An 8,262-nucleotide genomic window follows, 5' to 3' on the forward strand; every position below is an offset into this window, starting at 1 on the left:
AATTTAAATCTTACCTTTTTTAAGAGCAAGTCAATGTTAACACCTGTCTGCAATATTGCAGGCTTTTTTTGCGGCAGCCTGTAAATAATTGAGCTTGGGCCAGACAATTCAATGACAAAGCAATGACCTGCCAAGTCAGGGAGTCTGGGACCCCAAATCCTCTTGGTCAGGTCTTAGGACAAGCAGAGAGCACCGACGGTAGCGTAACAGATGTATCAAGATTTGATGCAATAGAAGTTGTTCTACACAGCATTTTACGTTACACTGTAAATTTCAGTAACTTTATCAAACTATTGGAGTTTTTTTTTATACTACTGTGTACAAATTCATTATAATATACCTAAAATTGAAACATAATTACATATTACTTTATGGTTCATTCCTTGGTGGAAAGATATGGATGACATTAATTTGAAATGCTCTAGTTTGAGGTCTTGTTATCAACATCAAGGCTAGCTTCAGGAAAAGGAAGATCTTAAAATCCATATTATTCCTGTTCTTCCAACATCAATTTCCATTCAACCATGTGACCAGACAAACTGACTGTCCCATGTTCTTCACAAACAGTACTTGTAGAGCCAAGATAACCTTGAACTGTGAAAACGTTTGATGTTTAACGCCGCAATCAGTAATATTCCCGCCATATGACCAAAAAAAAATTAAAAAATCAATAATAATTATAATAAAAAAAAAAAATCAAGCCTGTGATGAAGATGAGCATCTATCCATGCAACTGTGTAACGCCACACTCAGCAATATTCCAGCTTTATGACAGTGGTCTGTGAAATAATCAAGTCTGGGCCAGACAATCAAGTGATTGATATCATGAGCATTGATCCACGCAATTGGAATGTGATGACATGTATCAAACCAAGTGAGCGAGCCTTACCACCCAATCCTGTTAGTCGCCTTTTATGTCACACATCACTGCCTGTTTGCAGCAAGCATTGGTTGCTGAAGACCTATTCTAACCCAAACTTCATGGGTGCACTGGGATAATGGTGGAATACTTCACACAAGTTCCACATCATTTCCAACTTCAACAAGGAGTGAGTGTCATGTCAAATCCATGTCAACACTCATCAACCACGTCATGGTAGCTTGGAGGTCTAATGTCACATGGTTAGCCTGGAGAGGAAGAGCTCCCTCTTGTTGTCCAATGACTTTGTTTATTTGTTTGTTTAACACTGCACTCAGCCATATTCCAGCTACATGATAGCGGAATTTAAATAATCTGGACCAGACAATCCAGTGGTTGATATCATGAGCATCTATCTGCGCAACTGGGATACAATGACATGCATCAACCAAGTCAGCGAGCATGACCACCCCATCCCGTTAGTCGTCTAATGACAAGCAGTTGCCTTTATGGCAAGCATGGATTGCTGAATACTTATTCAACCCCTGAACTCAATGTCTAGAGCTAACTTTAAATGATTCTTGTTTTTTCAAGATTTGCAATTGAAATGTAAAATGGTTTACAATTACACGCTCTTGAAAACAATGCCTGAATAAAGACAAGTTTGGCCTTAAACAATAATATTCAAAAACAAACCTGTTTCCCCTTTTGGTGCATTCTTAACTTACAATGGTTGCATATGGCAAAAATAATTATATTAACTTGCCAACACATTTTCCTGACAAAACGATAGAAACACTTACCTCAAACAAGCGATATGACCTCCCAAGAAAACATATCAGACAACTGCTTCCAAAGGTTAACGTTGTATTTAAAATATCTGTATATAGTTTTGCATGCATATGCCATTTCCTAGCTGCTTTTGCAAAGCATCAACACACTATCAGTTGAGGTTATCTATACTTTCTCAAAGAAGAAAAAATCCTAAATTATTACTGGAGTGGAATTTGTTATTTTGAAGCCCCCTGCAAAAACCTTCTTGCCTTCATTCTTTTTACTTCTTGCTGACCAATGGTGTTATAATTAAAAAAAATGAATTCATAATCAGGGATAATTTTAAGGTGGGGTTCTGTGCTTTAAGGCTCTAAATTTGAAAAAAGGCCCATATTTTCAAATTCAATATGGCATTTTAACATTGTGCTTTACGGTGTTCCTCTTGAATATTTGAATTTTTCACATATAAGGCCCATGTCAGAAAATTCCTAGAGTGAACACGACTTAGTATTCAACAATTTTCTGTGAATCCCTTGAAACTTGGAATTAATACTAGTATATGCACAGCATTAGAAATTCATTTTTAAGCCTAGACCAAAGTACTTGTGAAAAACATTTCACTGTCTTCAAGAATTAATACCTTGTCTAGTTCTACTCATTTGTAGTGAAATAAATCTGAACTGGTAAAGAATAGCTTTCAAATGTTAGTGATTGGAGCTGTATTTATTCTAAAGTCAAATTACTCATGGACTGGCAGAGTGAATTTCAAAGCTGAATGCATACAGTACACTATTCATCTTTTACAAAAATAACCTAACTTCATTCAGTGGCAATTTTTTATTTTCAATTTCTTTAACTCTAAGAATAACTTGTAAAGGATACTGTGAAGGTACTCAACACTGACCAATGGTGGTTTTTAATGACAAATATTTAAGCCGTATGTGTCCCGGCTGTGCCATAAGCAATGGCAAATTTTAATCACATACGTAAGTATTACATGCATTAGTTGTAGCAAAGTTGAAGGGCACTTTGTCAATTTATGCTTGCACATATTCCTTTTAATTGTAATCAGGTTGGAAGCCCATTGTGACTTGACACGCAAGTCATGCTCTTTTGTTCAAAGAAACAACAAACTGACTTGGAAGGAGGCCGAAAATTGTTCAAGTCTTGGATTTGTTACCATGTCATTGCACTTGACAATGTAACCACTGTTCTCCAAAAAGCCCATTGTGAAAAACCTGTCAATTCTGCTCGTAGCAATCTGTCACTAGCTAAACATGTTTTAAGATAACAGCTGGATGAACACAATTGGAACGAAACTTTTAATCATAATAAAATTTAGTCTATTTCTTTATAACATTTAATAAAAGCATAGGTATTACAGTAAATGTACTATATAGCTAGCATTGAGTATAAACTTTTAAATAATGTTTGATTTATTAGCATTTAGAACGAAGAAATTGGTTTTTATAAAGGACAATAATCCAAAATATCAGCAAAAAAGGTATGAAATACAAAAATAAACATAACCATAGCTTGACGTGATTTTCATCCCAAATGCTCCTTATGTTTTTCACTAGTCCTATTTAAAACAATGCCTCTTTATCAGTTGGTGATAGTTCTGACAAAATCATCCAAGAGATCAACAAATTGGTTTGTTTGTCATTTAGTGTTAATCAACAGAATCTTAATGGTGTTTATGATCAGCATCTTGGGGACATCCTGCAGGGCCCTGGTCCACAAAGCCACCGCAGAACTACGACTGTCATAAGTCTGTGACAAAGTAGAAGTTACAATCGTCTTAGCGCAACAATCACTTGGTGAAATGGCCCTGGACTATCATGCTCAGGCATAGGACATGCTTGGAGTCTTGACTCGTCCGTTTTCATTGGCTAGGGGATACTTGCACTGACATTATACACAGGCATGTCGGGACACACATCAATACCCAGGTTAATCCAAATACATTTTCCAATCCACGGACACTTGACAATTTAGTGTACAATAATAAACAAAGCCAAGTTGTTTATTTTTTCATAAATAAACACGTTTAGAAATAAACACAAACTGGTATAAGTTTTGTTGTGTATGAACCAGCTCAGCTTATTAAAAGTCACACGATGTGGAATCAAGTATTTAGATAGGTCCAGTTTTGCTGCTATTATGCTATTGGCTGTCGAGCTGTTTTACACAATATTACAGCCAAACACGAACACCACAGGGCTTCTGACAAACCCATATGCGTGTCCCATATTTGATTCCATTGTTCCAAGCAACTACAAACATATCAAACTGAACTGGTATTTTTCATGCCTTTTTTAATAATTAATTCTGTATGTACTATTTTCTTGGAAGTATTGCACTGAATGTATATTTATTCCAATGTTTAACATTGTCTGCTGTCTGTATATATTCATGGACAACTTTTACACATTTGACCATGTGATGTGAATACACTGTTTAAAACAAAAGCTTGCACAGACAGTTGAGAAAAAAATGTTTCCAATACAAATCAATATACATTGCAATTAACCACCATGAATTACAACACATAACAGTAAATGTTTAACTGTGTTGGCAATACCTATCCAAAATGTCATGTTTGAGAAATAAACATGTAGAAGAAGCATGTACCAAGCATTTAAGTTTCTAGAAGCAGTCTCAAAAAGAATGACAAGCATGCTGAAACAGCCTTGATTTCAGTAAATAGAGAGAAACTGTTAGTTCAAAGATAATCTTTCCATGCAGTTTACAGGAGGAACACATCCACTTTGTTGTAAATAATACCCGTCTACAGATAGTGTTTATTTATTTTATTTTTTTATGGATGTCTGAACCTATATTTATAGTATGTGGAATAAAACTAAAATAAGTCATATTTTATTTCCCCAAAGTAATAATAAATTTCAATCAAAACAAAACAATAGTGTCAAGGTTGGAGGTCTATTTTTGAGGCCTGTACACAATCGTAGTTACCATTGATTACTTGTCCTAGGATTTCTCTTGAATAGTTACAAAACCAGCCATGCAGTTTTATTTACTGACAATATTTATTGACAATGTAAAATTTATGGTTTTGTAATATTTGTATTTATTCCTACCACCAACACTGTTTTTGAGATAAATATATTTGAAAAACAAGTAAAAAAACCACATAGTATGCCTTAATAGCACCAAGTGCCCTGAAATCTGATATCAACCAGCACTTAGACGCAGCCCTCACATATTATACATTGCACTCTGTATGTCTATTCATTTCCTTGAACAGTCTTAAGAAATAACCTTAAGACTTGTCCAGATGGCTAGTGTAAACCTTAATTCACTAGTAGGTAAAATGTTCACAATGTCTTCATTTGTCAGTGATATTCAGTTCCAATTTGAAGTCAAACTTGAAGTATTGAGACCTGGTTCAGAATAACCCCCAAATGCTACTAGTCAGTAAGGACTACATCATTGGATTTTCACTTGTACTCAAGAATCAAGATGAGCTGACTGGTGTTAATTTCAAGGTCTGCTTGTATGAAGCGTATCCGTTTTCTTCTTTCATAATTCACAATGTGCTGAGTTTCTTCAATGAATGGCTGTAAACTATTGATCGAGTGAATGCATTGTGATGTGGTGATTGAAAGTTCTTATTTAAACCATACATGAAAACTGAGTGTGAAATATGTATAAAATCATAAATAGCCAGTCGATGAATAACTATCTTAAAAAGTCAAACCTTATCAAAAAAATAGTTCTCACTTGCTAAAAACAAATAAACATCCTAATTCTCATACCTTTTCAATTTTATACCGTCCGAAAGAAGCATAACTATTAGTTTATTTATTATAGTTTATTTATTTATTTCATAATTCAACAAACACAATATTGTAAAGATCTTAAGGTAGGAAACAATCTTTGGTTTGTCACAAAGCAAATTATGAATATTTTTGAAGATAAGAAAACATTGACCTACCACAAATTGGTTACTACTTTCATCTTTATTCATCCACTAGTAATATATTAATTCACGATGAGTCATTGACAAATATATAATGATTCTTTTATCCCCTAAAATGCTGAATGATAAATGTCATTGTCTACTAATTGTGAGGATGCATGGATAAGTATTAAGCAACAAGTTATTGTCAGTGTATACTTTCAAACTACCAACATCTGACACAAGCCGATCAGACATCTTTTATTAATACAAAAATGTAATAAAGATTTCTTTTAGTCACATCACCCAATAATTTCAATATAAATAAATAATTTTTTTTTTAGATATAACACCATATAATTTCGCCAAAATGTTTGACTTCAAATAACCTCAACTATGCAAGAGCTATCTGCAACTTCAAACGAATACTCAGAGATCGATGACCAGCAGATGACATTGTCAAATCTTTGTGTGAATGTTCCAAATATTGAAAAAAATGTCATATGTAGTTATTAAAACCATACTGTAAGGGTTATCTGCAGGAACAGTCAACTTCAAGGTGTTAAAAGACGGCATACTTTTGCTCATCTAACATCAATCATTAAAAGTGCTTCCACTGTGCGTCACGAGTTATCTCCCTTTGCCCGCATCGCTTAGTGTGCAGTTCGTTGAACGATAGCCTAATCATGCTAACTGTTGAAAATCTGAATGTACAATGCGTAGATGAATAAGAGTTCACAACAACAAATTAAATTTTGGTCTGTCTAATGACACGTGCACGCTGTGTCACCATTATGTGCGATATTGCTTCAACAATTAATTCTCTTAATTACTGAAGCTTTAGTTTAAGCCTTATTCTGGCAGGTTGACAAAAATGTGTTTCAACGAGTAGGCTAACGTTTAGTATTATATTTGTTGACGGCACATTTTTTACACATTTGTTAAAAGAATACGTTTCATTATCCATTAAAATGTGATAGATGTGATGATGTGCACGTCAATTCTTTCTTTACTCAAACGCCGAACAAAATCTAGTTTGTTTCATGAAACAAAGATACCCCTACATAATGTTTACATAAAATTGTTGCTTATATTTTTGCACAGGCAATGTTTATAATGCGTTAACTCAAAAACAGGACAACGTAGAATAAAATAGGCTACTTATACGTGTAAATTTGTTTTGACTATCAGTCAAGATCTATATCCTAATAGGCAATTGTTGATGATGCGCAATATTCATATATTCCATTATTCAAATTGTATTTCTCCGTTGCTATACCGTGAACGTGTGTTGTTACATGCAGTTGTTTGGAATGCGCGTACATGTTTACCAAGTCAACACGTACATGCAATCACAAGTAATGTTCAAAGACGCTTATTACCACACCCACGTTCTAGCCACGCCCCTTAACAAGCGCATGCCATATATGGAAATAACGGCGTAGTTTTGGGTTTCTGCATAGATGCAATATTAAACTGATTCGCATGTTAACTGATCCCCTAAACATAGAAAAGATGTTATTTGAATGTTCAAGACAACTGATGTGTTGGTAAAAATATTTGAAGTTGAATTGCACTTTCCTTGCAAGATGGAGAACTTGCAGATATTCAATATGGCGACAGTGCAACCTTGGCCTACCTGTGTGTGAGCACCATCCAGGAATCCTTTGTTTAGGAACATAGATAAACCTGTAAACAGCCTCAAACTTGCTAAAATAGAAAATTGAATTAATTTATATTTCTCACGAATAATTACAAATGGAAACAACGTGAAAACACGTTGCTATACATTATGCCGTCCATTTTCTTTCTCACAGAATGTTCGTGAGTCTCGTCTTCATATTCCGATTACGAGCCAATCCCATATATATAACAAGTAAAAGCTAGATGTGGAAGAAATAATTCTAATCACCTTATATCTGGTGATAAAAGAGACTTGTTTTACATGATCGTGAAACCAGTGTCTCTTTACAATATTGAAAGATTATGAAGTTCGTGATTCATGGCCTCGATTTCAGGGGGCCCCGATTTCAACGATATGAGCTATCAAATCTTCAGTCCAAACATATCCCTCAGCAGACGATATTTTCCATGGTATCAGGCTATATCATATCTTGTAACTTGTGTCGAAGATTTAAGTGTCGATGTGTAGCGAGAAAAAGACAATATTCCAGAAAATTTCCAAGCTCAACGCACAGGGCCAAAACAAAGAAGCTCAAGCGCCCAAATGTTGAGACGAAGGGCGTTACTATGACGTCAATAGTGTCATCGGAGAACCGACAGGGGAATGCGAGGAAGCACGCCTCATGTTTGCAAATACTGGCATGCAAATGCATGCTGTTCCATATCTCAAATGTCCGTGATTGTCAATATCATGATTGAATAACAATAATAATCCGGAATTAGTTGCTTAAAAATGCAGTATTAGACATTTACATGGGATGATAATTCAATTCCGACTTCTCCGTTCTAACTCTATGAATAATTCATCACTTATACTCTCCAACCAACCAACTTACAAGTTCATTTCACAACAAGTAGCATTAATGTAATACATATACATTATTATGAAATCACCTTAGATACATTAACGCAATAATTGTCTTATCTTTAACAAAGAATGATCAAAAGAGAAAAATAGGCATGTTAACCGACTGCTTCAAGACTAAGTCCCTCGGAATATACCATTTACAGAAAGGGGTTCCCC

General features: G+C 34.8%; 1 protein-coding gene across 2 annotated transcripts in view; it reads right to left on the minus strand.

The window, feature by feature from the left end:
- LOC124144647 (serine/threonine-protein phosphatase 1 regulatory subunit 10-like) overlaps positions 1–7,808 on the minus strand; it is a 30,154-nt gene extending 22,346 nt beyond the window's left edge. For both annotated transcript variants that reach the window (XM_046514177.2, XM_046514178.2), the window contains exon 1: positions 7,468–7,808. The gene's annotated coding sequence lies outside the window, so the exon portion shown is untranslated. The remainder of the gene's footprint in view (positions 1–7,467) is intronic.
- Positions 7,809–8,262: the final 454 nt, after the last annotated feature.

This window comes from Haliotis rufescens, unplaced genomic scaffold (genome assembly GCF_023055435.1).
Source record: "Haliotis rufescens isolate VD_foot unplaced genomic scaffold, xgHalRufe1.0.p SCAF_8, whole genome shotgun sequence".
Lineage (NCBI taxonomy): Eukaryota > Metazoa > Mollusca > Gastropoda > Lepetellida > Haliotidae > Haliotis > Haliotis rufescens.